Source organism: Nycticebus coucang, chromosome 3 (genome assembly GCF_027406575.1).
Source record: "Nycticebus coucang isolate mNycCou1 chromosome 3, mNycCou1.pri, whole genome shotgun sequence".
NCBI classification, from domain to species: Eukaryota; Metazoa; Chordata; class Mammalia; order Primates; family Lorisidae; genus Nycticebus; species Nycticebus coucang.
In genome coordinates, this window is record NC_069782.1 from 80260612 (window position 1) to 80274146 (window position 13535).

The following is a 13535-nucleotide window of genomic DNA, read 5'->3' on the forward strand; positions in this document are numbered from 1 at the left end:
TAATTCATTCTTACAGTCAACTGGGCCAAGGACTTATCTGTAAGGATATGGGAGGGGATAGCTCTTTTAATTACAAATTTAATTACTTAAGATCTTTAAAATGGCAATCTATCCATGTATTCCTCCATAGAGTGCTGTGGAGTCACAGCTCACAGCAACCTCCAACTCTTGGGCTTAGCCGCCTGATTCTCTTGCCTCAGCCTCCCAAGTAGCTGGGACTACAGGCGCCCACCACAATGCCTGGCTTTTTTTTGGTTGTAGTTGTCATTGTTGTTTGGCAGGCCCTACCTGGGTTCCAACCTGCCAGCTCCAGCATATGTGACTGGTGCCCTAGCCGCTGAGCTACAGGCGCCGATCCATGCCCTGCTAATTTTTAATGTATCCTTTTAAGAACTTCATTATTCTAAACCCCAAATTCTCTCACTTACTAGCTAAAAGCCTGAAGAAGTTTCCCTCTGTGCCTCAGTTTTTGCATCTGTAAATTGGGGATAGTAACAGCACCTACCTCATACGATGACTTGTAAAGATTAAATGAGATAATCTTTATAAAGAAATGAAACCGTACATGGTACACAGCAAGAGCTCAACATATATTAGCTTTCATCGTTTCCTGTTTTACTTCACTTGATTTTGTTTTGTTCTTTCCCTAGTTAAAATTAGAATAGCTTAATATTTAATTCTTTTTAAATATGAAAATGTAAGACTACACAGTTTTAATATTTCCTAATTTTTTTTATTATTTTGTTCTGGCTTTCTTTTTTCTTTTTTGAAACAGAGACTCAAAACTGTTGCCTGGGATAGAATGCCGTGGTATCATAGCTCACAGCAACCTCTACCTGAGGCTCAAGTGATCCTCTTGCCTCAGTTTTTCTATTTTCAGTAGAGATGGGGCCCAACCTACTCCTCTTATGTGCCAGGGGGTTATGCCTCATGGGTTGTTTTGCTGAGATGGAAATAGGGTGGAGAAGGGCAATGGGGTGAAGGGTAGTGAAGAGGGACTTAGGCTTTTATGTATACCATTTAAAATTTTATGTCAGAACTTATTTAGGTGTTGCTTATGTCCTCTTAAAAATTAAAAAAACTGTTCTAAAAAGAGGTAATGAGACTTTCCCTGGCCCCCTTCCACAAATCATGGAAGAGGGAAGGGAAGAATGGAGGGAAAGAATGTAGGAAGTAGATGTGATCAGAGGTTAAACAGGAATTTCTATCTGAAGCACCTACATTGGAAATTATCTTACACATGGCTGAAAGGGTAAGACAGAAGTACAGGAAAGAAGTCATCAGGCTGGAATGCGACACTGTGAATTGAAAGATCACTACAGATGCTACCAAGTATCTACCCTGTTTCCCAGAAAATAAGACATCCTCCAAAAATAAGACCTACTTACAGGAAAGATAAGACGTCCCCTGAAAATAAGACCTAGCACATCTTTGGGAGCACACCTTAAAATAAGACACTGTCTTATTTTCGGGGAAACAGGGTAGTTGCGTGCCCTTCTCAACTATACCATCTGCAGCTGCGTATCATAAACCACCTGAAGCGAAAAGCACCCAAACTGCAGGTGGATCAAATAAGTAAACCAGAACCATACTCACCCAAATTTAAAATTAAGAAAAAAAATGGTATTTAAAAATTTAGCTGTGAGGCAGTAGTCAGAAGGGCAGAGTGAGAATAAACCTTCTTTCCCTGCCTCTTTTTCTGGAGTAGCATAAGAACTAAAGAGCCTGAAGACAAGGCTAGGATGATGTTTCCAAGACCATGAGTTCTAGGTTTCTCTACAGAAGTGAGTGCTTGTGTGGCTAAACTGTCAATGGGGTCCGAGGAGAAACCAATATTCAAGATACAGCTCACCTTCACACCTAGGGCTAAGTGTAGCCTTGCTACATGCAGGCCCTCAGAAGGCTGCTAGACCTAACACACCTCAGCAGGCTATCCTGCTACTGATATTGCATTTGGGGATGCCTGGAAACACTAAGGACTCTGCCCAGAGCTTCAAGAAATAAGTAACAGTTTTATGTTCATAGGATAGAAAGAATCCTGCCTTCCAATACCTGCTGGCAATAGATGCCTAAAGTCACAACTAAGTAATAGCTAAGGGAATAAACTCCCCCCCACAATAGACATAAAAAAAAAACAACTCATTTAAAGGAAACTCAGTAATAGGAAGACTAAGCTTAAAACTAGAACCACTTAAGCCAGGCATCCTCAAACTTTTTAAACAGGGGGCCAATTCACTGTCCCTCAGACCGTTGGAGGGTCAGACTATAGTTAAAAAAAAGAACTATGAACAAATTCCTATGCACACTGCACATATCTTATTTTGAAGTAAAAAAACAAAACGGGAACAAATACAATCACCAATCACACCGCCTCATGTGGCCCATGGGCCGCAGTTTGAGGACCCCTGACTTAAGCAGAACAGAACAGATCAGGTGACTCCAAAGCTGTCAAGTTTTAGTTAGGGGCAAGAGAAGAAGAGGTGCTCAGCAAATCAGGTTCCAGAGCTAACTCCCAGATGCTCAGGGGCACCAGAGGTATCAGCAATAGGCTGGGACGCTGCATGGATTCTTCGGTCAGTGTCGATAGGAAAAGTGCAGCACAGACCTCCGGGTTTCCTGAAGCAAGCATGAGCCTTATAGAGCACTGCTTGAAAAGTGGCTCCTCACATGATGCCAGACCCTACTAGAGAACTCAACCATGGAACACCAAGAATTTTATAATCAGAGCTACCAATTGTGATCCATCAAATTCACAAGGTCAGATGCAGCAGTGATTCATCCTAGGGTAGAAATGTTGTATTTGTAACAGAGCATAGAAGGGCCCAGAGGGCCTGCCTCTAGTAAACAGTGAGTGGTGAACCAGTACCTCATGTTCTACCCCATCACACTGATATACTTCTCTCTCCTCCTACTGATAACTTCATGGTAGGTAAACCTGGGTCTTGGTTAACAGAAACAAGTGAAAAAGAAACTGTAGCTGCTCAATGGCTCTACTCAAGACAGCTATGAAAGTCAAGGGAGAGAAGACACTCCCTCTGTGGAGCAGTGAGCTCAGCACTGTGTGATGGCATCAAGCGTGAACTGAAGTGATGCTTGTTTCTCCTCTCAGAGATGTCACCCACCCTAAAGACCAATCAGCAGTACGGAGGCATAACCACAGAAGGGCTCGAGTTAAGGCTCATAGAGCAACTCTCGAAAGATAAAAGTCAGTGGATAAACGTCCCAGCTCCCTGTCCTTTAGTGGGACAGCACTGAGGTACATTCAGAAGGTTACTAGGGGGACTGAACCCCAGTTCCACTGACCATAGTGGTAACTGGCTCAATAACGCTTTTTGTAACTTTACTTCCTTTTTTGTTTCACTTTTCCCATTCTCTCCCTTCTGCTTTGTTGGTTGACCTCCCAAATAAGCTACCTGCCGTAAGTCCTTATCTCAGGCTGGACCTTGGAGGGAACTCAAACTAAGAGGTGGTAAAACCAGGATTCAAACTGAAGCAACCTGGCTCTTCTGATGGTGCTTTTAAACAAATGCTGCCCTTCTGAAATAGTAATGTGGTGGTGGACATGAAGTGGCACTAAACATAAGCTGAGGCCAGGCACGATGGCTCATGCCTATAATCCCAGCACTCTGGGAGGCCAAGGCAGGTGGATTTGCTTGAGCTCAGGAGTTTGAGACCAGCCTGAGCAAGAGGGAGACTCTGTCTCTACTAAAAATAGAAAAATTACCTGGGTGTTGTGGTGGGTGCCTGTAGGCCCAGCTTCTGGGGGAGGCTGAGGCTAAAGGATCACTTGGGCCCAAGAATCTGAGGTTGCTGTGAGCTATGACACCACTACACTATACTGAGGGTGACAAATGAGACTGTGTTTCAAAAAAAAAAAAAAAAAGCTGGAAGCAATGAACAAGTGTACACATAGCAACATGTACAGTACAAAATACTAAGTCATTCTGCCCAAGTCATTCATGCTTTTGACCAACCAGCTGTAAATTAGGGTTCCCACGGCCCCTTCCTCAGGTTCAATTAATTTGCTAAAGCACTCAGAGCAGGGTAACAGGTTTGCTGGTTTATTATAAAGGATGTTACAAAGCATACAGATAAAGAGGTACATAGGGCAAAGTAGGGGAATGAGGCACACAGCTTCCATCCCTTTCCTGGATGCATCACCTTATAGGAACCTCCGTGTGTTCAGCTATCCTGAAACTCTCTAAACCCAGTTTTGTTTTTTTTTATGTTTCTGTTTTTTATGGAAGCTTCATTATATAGGCATGACTGATTAAACCCTGGCCACTGGTGATCAACTTAATCTTCAGCCGGTCTCCCCTCCCCAAAGGTTGGTACCTGGGAGAGAAAATCCCAACCCGTTAGTCCTGCCTTGGTCTTTCCAGTGATCTGAAGCTACATAGGTGCTGCCAGCCATCAGCAGTCATTAGCAGACAAAGTCATCACTTAGCAGTGGTTCTCAACCTTCCTAATGCCGAGATGTATTTTCATTGTTACAAAGGTGTTTCGACCCACCGGCTGAGAACCTCTGATTTAGGGGATTCTAAGGATTTAGTTGTATACATGGATACAAGGTCAAATGAAATATAAATGTTATAGTATCACATCTTTCAATTTCCACTAAGCAATCTCTACTCATCCTTCAAGACTGTTCGAATATCATTTCTTTTTATTTTTTATTTTTTTGAGACAGTTGCACTATGTTGCCCTCAGTAGAGTGCTACACAGCTCACAGCAACCTCAAACTCTTGGGCTTAAGTGATTCTTTTGCCTCAGCTTCCAAAGTAGCTGGGACTACAGGTACCTGCTACACTGTCCAGCTTCGCCCCCCAGTTTTTGGCCAGGGCTGGGTTTGAACCTGCCACCTCCGGTATATGGGGCCCGCGCTCTACTCCTTTGAGCCACAGGCGCTGCCTGCCTGGCTATTTTTTTGTTGCAGTTGTTTAGCTGGCCCAGGCAGGGTTTGAACCCACCACCCTTGGTGTACGTGGCTGGCACTATAACCACTGTGCTACGGACGCTGAGACTTTTTTTTTCTTTCTTGAGTCTCATTTTACCACCCTTGGTTGTGTACAGCAGCATCATAGCTCACAAAAACCTCAAACTCGTGGGCTCGAGTGATCCTCTTGCCTCGGCCTCCCTTGGCAGTTGGGACTATAGGAGCCCACCACAATGCCAGGCTCATTTTTCTATTTTTAGTAGAGATGGGGTCTCGCTCTTGCTCAGGTTAGTCTCAAACTCCCTGAGTGCAAACAACCATCCACCTTGGCCTCCCGAAGTTCTAGGATTACAGGCCTGAGCTACCACACCTGGCCCAAATATCATTTCTTATGTAAATCCTTCCTATTTTCTCTTCTGACAATGTTGCTAGTATAGCCTTTCTAGGTGATGCCAACACTTTTTTTTTTTTGAGATGGGTACATATGTATTTTTACTTTAAAAAAAATAGTACATATATAGCTATGGGGTACAAAGTGATGTCATGATACATGTGTACAGTGTGGAATGATCCAATATACTTCAATTATAACACTTCTCAAATTGTACTTGAGTAACTATTTGCATGCTCATCTCTAAACAGGCTGTTCTTTGAGAATAAAGCAAGGAACCCAATTTATTGACTATTTTGCCTTCTCAGCACCTAACAGTGCTGAGAGTAGGTATTTAATAAATGTTTAAAGGGAGAAAATAATGGACAAATGGAGGCAAAGGTGTCACTCATTCAATTTATACTGTTGAGAGGCTTTACTATTACAGGAGTTTGTCCTTGGATTGTGAATGGGGAATAGAAGAGATGAAAATGTGTGATATATTACAGGAGTAAAACTAACAGGACTTGGCTCCAGCTAAGAGTAGGAAGCAAAAGATGAAGAATCAGATACAACACCACTGAGACTTTGAGCCTGGTGACAAAGAGGTCCACTAAAACAAAAGGTGTGAAGCTCATTATGAACTAAGTGGTAGACAATGAATGTGAAGTCTAAGGTGCCAGCTGAGCCATCCTGCAAACAGCTGAAAGTATTTATCTGAAGCATAGAGAAAATACCATGCTCAGGAGAAAGTTCAGAAAGACAGTTTTAGAGGTAACTGTTGAAATCATGAGATTAGGAAAGACAAATTAAAAAAGAAAAGAATTTCAAAGGTAAAACCTTGAAGTTATTTTTTTTAATAGTGGCAGGCAAAAGAAAACAATGCAAATGATTAAAGATAGAAGAGCACAAGGAAACCAAGAGAATTTCAAGGAAAAAAATGAAAAAAAAAAAAAAAGAAAAAATGACAACTATTACAGCAATCATAGAATATGCAACCTAATAAAAGAATTACAGAGTCACAAGTATTCTTCAGAGAAGCTGACCCAATAATTCAGCAGGGACACTGGAGCATGAGTGAGCAGAACAGGGGGCAAAGTCCACCACTTCCAGAAGTAAAAGTAGAGATGGCTTCATAAAACTGTCCTTATCTGTTTTTTAAAATGTAGATACCTGAAGAACTCAAACCTTTATCTGACAATCTGAGTCTCTAAATGGATTTTAAACCAATGAACTTGATTGCCCTGCACATATTGTCCTAGTCTGGCCTCTTTTCTCTTGTTTCTGCAAAGACTGCAGCTCCTATTTCTTTAAATTAAACTCTATTTCCAGCTTTTAAAAATCAAATTCTTTTTCCAAAGATCTATTATCTTGACATGTTAAAAAATCTTATCCCAAGTTCTAAAATGTGTCAAACTCTCAGAATCATGTAAACATTCATTTTTCAATATAATTTACCATTCTGAACTCTGCTTTGCAATCTTGGAAGAAGTAAATAAACTATTTAATGTTTATTTTCTACAAGTAGAGTTAAAAACATAAACACTTTTCACTCCTGAAGAGGTTCAGCATTATAAAAAGAGGAAAATACATTAAAATTATGAGAAAGGTGATTAAAGAAACTAACATAAAATTGTGGTATTATAAAGAAACTAAATTAGTTCAAATAACGTTGCAATGGTGATAATTTTCAATTGTTAAGAAATGAGAATTTTCATATTAATTGTTTTATTGAAACAAAATCTTTTCCTTACCTCAGAAATGGAGCTAGATAAAACTGTGCTTCCAATTTTCTCCAAACAGCTTTGACCTATGCTTCCATCTCATGAATTCCAAGACAGTATTAAACTGATGCATATTTTCATAAATCTGTTTAGAAAAAAGAATGTATTTAAGACTGCAAGAATTTTTATTTTTCAGAATTACACATGTAAAAGCAATGCTAAAAATGTTTCTTATGTAAAATTATGTATTTTCAAAGTCAATTAAAAATTTTAGTTTTTTAGAAACCTATCACTTTATCATTTTCCCCAACCTCTGCCCAAATTAGTTTATAGTTAGTTCTGCAGAAAAAGTACCTACATATAAAATCTATGTTAGCTTAAAACTTTGAGGAAAAAATACTCATCTCAATAAAAAAAAAAAAAAACAGAAACAGATGGAAGCAGCAATAAAATTTATAATTCTATAATATTCAAACTCTTAGCAAAAAAAAAAAAAAAAGGCAAAAATATATTTGACCACCTAGCTAGTATCTCTTCTTTCGCTTTTTATCACAAAGCCTCATACCCAGTTTTAATTTCAGCCAAACTTATACTTAGAAACATTAGGACTTGAGAGGATAGAGAATTAATTGCACTGGTTGGTCTAAGTCCATGGGATAGGTTTGAACTATTGTGTTAATACTGCCAATTAATACCCTTTCACTTTAAGGGGCAAATAGTTGCAAATCTAAAAAATGGAAACAAAACAATTTCTTTAAAGATCTGTGTGCTATTTATTTATAGATCTTAAAAATAATTTAATTTAGCTTTTAACTGAGATTTGAAATAGCAAAGTATCCTGTTTCGGATTTTAAAATGAGCTGTATGAATATTACCTATGTCCTACTGCAAGGTCAAATGCCTTTGTCTTCAAGTCCATTTAGGAGTATCATTTGTGTCACACCGAGGTTTAGCAGTCTTGGCAATAATGACTAAATTCATGTAAACTGGGGCAACCTGAACCAGTCTAGCATATCAGATAGCAGTCTTTCTTAAAGAGTCTCCATTTAGCAGAAAGGCAGCCCACAGAACCACACTAAAACTTTCATGGTTCCAACTAAAGACAGCCTGACCCTGAGAACAATTAGAAATGCTTTGTCTGCATTTAAGAGTCTTTCACAGTCTTCTCAATGTATGAGTTACCAACAACTTAACCAGGTCCTTAACATTTTTCAGAGCATCTATAAATATAACACTCTTAGACTATCACTCAGAAATGAGGGAGGCTAGAATGGAGACTTGGTGTCTAATTTTTTTTTTGCAGTTTTTGGCCAGGCTGGGTTTGAACCCACCACCTCCGGCACATGGAGCCAGCACCCTACTCCGTTGAGCCACAGGCGCCGCCCTTGGTGTCCAATATTTTTCTGATATGTTCATAATCTTAAAGAACTTCCTTTATACTAATCAAAAAAGAGATCCACTGTATTTCCATTTTAGAAATGGCATAGATTTTTCTCCTTAGGCATTCTTTGCCAACTACTCCATTTCTCCCTAAGGGTATGCATGAGAGGAGGCAAATCATTGTATTAAACAAAGCTCAGATTAATCTATTCCTGGGAAAGTACACTCCATCAAAGTGTCTCTGTTTAAAAATATATGACCCGTGCCAGGCCCCGTGGCTCATGCCTGTAATCCCAGGATTTGGGAGGCTGAGGTGGGTGGATTGCCTGAGCTCACAAGTTTGAGACCAGCCTGAGCAAGAGCAAGACCTTGTCTCTAAAAATAGCCGGGTGTTGTGGCAGGTGCCTGTAGGCCCAACTACCTGGGAGGCTGAGGCAAGAGAATCACTTAAACCTAAGAGTTTGAGGTTGCTGTGAGCTATGACGCCACAGCACTCTACTAAAGGTGAAAAGTGAGACTCTGTCTCAAAAAAAAAAAAAAGAAGAAGACCAGATTCTAATTCTACCAGGTATTTCCAATGGATGAAATAATAAATAAAATTTACATGTAAACCACTTACCATCCATTGTTTACTACAGCACTATTTATTATAACATTGTTTCCTTGGTTTAAAAAAATAGTTTAAGCTTTAGGCTAAATCTAAAGTCTAAAAAAAATAGAAAATATATAACAAAAAAATACTTTCAAATTTCCAATCTTCCAAGTCCAAGACCGCAGGCCATACATTCGTTCTCCCACTGTTCTCTCACACATACAATCGCTTAACAGAACACAAACTTCAGAAAAACTCTTCTAAAGATTAAACTTGAGACAGGCTAAAGAAAATCACATAGGACTTCATTACTCAGAGGTAAACAAAGATAATCAAAGGAAAGGACCTTCACAGTATAGGTCTGCTAACTACTCTGCACATACTAGGAACTGTGGATAAAGTTAGAACTTCACTACGCAGTGCTTCAGTCTTATAAGTACAAATCTATAAATACATGCATGCACAGAAGGATTTATGAGAGGTAATATGCTGCAAACAACTTTAGCCATTTAATTTACTAGGTAATTTACCATAGGCTTTTCGATCAACTATGACGAATGCTACTCAAAACTGAACACTGAAGTTTAAGTAATTCATTCACCAAAGATTTTGTGTCTGAAAAACACATCAGGGTGGGTGGGGCCTATGGCTTAACAGAGTAGGGCACCGGCCCCATATGCCAGAGGTGGTGGGTTCAAACACAGCCCCAGCCAAAAACTGCAACAACAAAAAAAAAAAAAAATCAGAGCTTCTTAATTACTTGGAATAAATGAAAATCAAACCTTTCTGAATATATTCTAACATTTTAATAATTCAGAGCTAACATTAAAATTTCCTCAGTAACTACTGAGGAATTTTTTAATAATTCAGAGCTAACATTAAAATTTCCTCAGTAACTACTTGCTAACAAATGTGAAAAAATTCAATTTAACCCAACATTTTCTTTAAAAATAACTTTTTCTTCCATCAACATGTAAACATTCTTCTTAATTTTCAAAATTATTAAAATGGTTAAATCTTAAACCACCAATGTACTTTAAAGATCACTAACCATACCAAACCTACCACAGATACACATCGATTATGGATCCATATGCATATGGGGAGGGCAGAGTCTTGCTCTGTTGCCCAGGCTGGAGTGCCATGGCATCAGCCTAGCTCACAGCAACTTGTAGGTCCGACAATTCTCCTGCCTAAGCCTCCCCAGTAGCTATAGGTGCCAGCCATAACACCTGGGTAATCTTTCAATTTTTAGTAGAGACAGTATCTCCCTCTTGCTCAGGCTGTTCTCAAATTCCTGAGCACAAGTAATTATCCATCTCAGTTTCCCAGAGTGCCAGGATTACAGGTGTAAACCACCATGCCCACCTTGATTGTGGGTATTATACTACCCTGTTTCCCCGAAAATAAGACATCTCCGAAAATAAGACCTACTTACAGGAAAGATAAGACATCCCCTGAAAATAAGACCTAGTGCATCTTTGGGAGCACACCTTAAAATAAGACACTGTCTTATTTTCGGGGAAACAGGATAGTTATTTTAGACTAAGGGGTCTTAGAACATAATCTACTGATTTCTGTGTAAGATGTGCTTTATAGGAAAGAATAGCATAAATATGCTTTTGATAAATATACTCAGTCTAAGACAAAATTTAAAATTACTTTTGAGTTTGTATCATATATTGAAATGTAGTGAAATTCTTAGTATTCGGTGGAATATGACACTGCACATTTTTTTTTTTTTGTAGAGACAGAGTCTCACTTTATGGCCCTCAGTAGAGTGCCGTGGCCTCACACAGCTCACAGCAACCTCCAATTCCTGGGCTTAAGCGATTCTCTTGCCTCAGCCTCCTGAGTAGCTGGGACTACAGGCGCCTGCCACACCACCGCCCGGCTATTTTTTGGTTGCTGTTTGGCCGGGGCCGGGTTTGAACCCGCCACCCTTGGTATATGGGGCCGGCGTCTTACCGACTGAGCCACAGGCACTGCCCGACACTGCACATTTTTTTCTTCTATCACTCTATTTTTTGCGCGGGGAAGAGAGTTTCACTATGTCACCCTCAGTAGAGTGCCATGGTGTCACAGCTCACAGCAACTTCAAACTCTTGGGCTTAAGTGATTCTCTTGCCTCAGCCTCCCAAGTAGCTGGGACTACATTCTTCTACCACTCTAAATTCTCTCTTCCCTATCTTCATTTCTCTTTTCCTCTCAGCACCCATTAAAAACCACCTCATATCCTATACAAATACTGTTTCTGTACTCGTAACCATTATTAAAAAATCAGAACCAAACTACAAAATATTCTATAACTTACAAACATATCTGTTGGGCTCTTAATCTAAAGGTATTACTATTAAAATCGTCAGTACATTAACTAGAAAACTCAAATATTATGCTCCATAAAAAGTTTTAGTTTTAAATAACTCAAATGAACAATGTAATTTAGTTTAGTTTACCATGTATTCTAGAATGAAACATGTAACCACATAAGACAGAAAGGGTCAATGCATGAATGGTTTGTATTCTAAAGTTCCAAAAGCTCATTTATAAATTGAAAATAAGCTTTGAAACTCAAGATGACTTTTCTCATAAAGCCAAACACCCAGTCATATTAAATCCATACTACAAATAATTAAATCCATACTACAAATAAACTTAAGTGTACAAATCCATCATAGGACTCTTCAGCTAAAGCTTATTTTTAAACCTTATTCATTTCTGTATCCTAGAATTGGGTATAGTTTATAACATAGAGTAAGAGTTTGGCAAAAACACGTTTTAGCTGACCTGAAATATTGAACGGTAATAACTCAATGATATGAAACTGAGTTGTCTAGAAAATCTAACCTGTCTGAACAATAGAAAAGCAAAAGGAGAGGGGGAAAGCCTTCTTCCACAAGAGATAAAGACAAAAGATAATTTGGCTAGTCAGCCCTGATCTAAACCAATTTTGAGTTCTATTCCCCTTGCCTGTAGGTAATTTGGCAGCAAGCATTTAATGCAATTCTACTCAGTAAGACAAAAAAAGCAGGTAACGTGGTTTTTTTTTTTTTTTTAAGAGCAGGTAACTTTTTGGAAACATTTTCTTCGCTGACGAAAAAAGAAACCCAGGTGAAAACATCCTCACCTCTCCCTTTTTTGCAAACAATTCTGTGTTTAAATGTGTCAACCAGAACTGTGGCAGCCATCACAGGACCACAAGGATAATCTAACAGATCAAGAACGGCAGCAGCATTAGAAGATAGAAAAGAAACTAGGTCCTTGGTAATGCTGTTAAGCCTGAATGAATTAATCCTAGAACCATCTTAACTTGGATCTTTTTATTAAATTATCTTATTGTTTAAGCAATTTTCAGTTGCCAAAAATAACTCAGCTGATACAGTGATTTGGAACAGACAAACCATTCATTTCCATGAATTCAATTGTTATCTACACAGTGTTAACTTCCCTAAATTTATACCTCAGTCCAGATCCTTCTTTTGAACTAGATACATGTTTTTAAACTACCAAACAACTTTTATTCCAGTAGTATATCAAGACAACAGTATCAATTTAAAAGCCATCACCTACCAACAGTACCAATTTACCTTTTTTGGCAAATAGCAGCACCATCTGCCCAACCACCAAAGTTTTCAATTTTGGAATCCTATCCCCCTCAGCTTCATGCAGTATGCAGTATTTAGTTATTCAATGCTGCCTGTTCTAACTCTGATATACGTATCTTTAAAATCCGTCTTCCCCCATCTCTGTATACATTGTCTAGTGCAGGCTCTCTTCTTTCTTGTAGTGCCCCTCCATTCACTGTTCTTATGCTCCTAAACTATAAATCTGTGTTTTATGAAAAGATTATAAATACCATGTCATTATGAAAATGCAAATTCGAACTACAGCGAAATACATAGCCATTAGAAGGGCCAACATAAAAAAGGCAATACCAAGTGTTGGTGAGCACATGGAGAAACTGGAACCTTTGTACATTGCTGATGAGATTGTAAAATGGCGCAGTCACTTTGGGGAACAATTTCTCAATTTCTTTTTTTTCTTTTTTTTGAGACAGAACCTCAAGCCGTTGCCCTGGGTAGAGTGCCGTGGGGTCACAGCTCACAGCAATCTCCAACTCTTGGGCTTAAGCGATTCTCTTGCCTCAGCCTCCCAAGTAGCTGGGACTACACATGCCCACCACAATGCCCAGCTATTTGTGGGGGGGGGGGGGAGGTTGTAGTTGTCATTGTTGTTTGGCAGGCCCGGGCTGGGTTCAAACCTGCCAGCTCCAGTGTATGTGGCTGGCACCCTAGCCACTTGAGCTACAGGTGCCAAGCCATGGTCAATTTCTTAAAGTTAAATATAAACAAACCCACCAGGAGATCCAAAATGTCCTCTACAGAGGAACCTAAACAAGAGAAATGAAAATATGTATCCATACAAAGACCTATCAACAAATGTTCATAGCAATTGTATTTATAATATCCCTAAACTGGAAATGATCCAAACATCCATCAATTGCTAAATGTATAAACAAAGTATGGCATAATC

The 13535-nt window shown here is 39.2% G+C and overlaps 1 protein-coding gene across 4 annotated transcripts in view; it reads right to left on the reverse strand.

The window, feature by feature from the left end:
• Positions 1-13535, reverse strand: part of BMPR1A (bone morphogenetic protein receptor type 1A) — a 191765-nt gene that overhangs the window by 99276 nt on the left and 78954 nt on the right. For all 4 annotated transcript variants that reach the window (XM_053583813.1, XM_053583814.1, XM_053583812.1 and 1 more), the window contains exon 2: positions 7061-7175. The gene's annotated coding sequence lies outside the window, so the exon portion shown is untranslated. The remainder of the gene's footprint in view (positions 1-7060; positions 7176-13535) is intronic.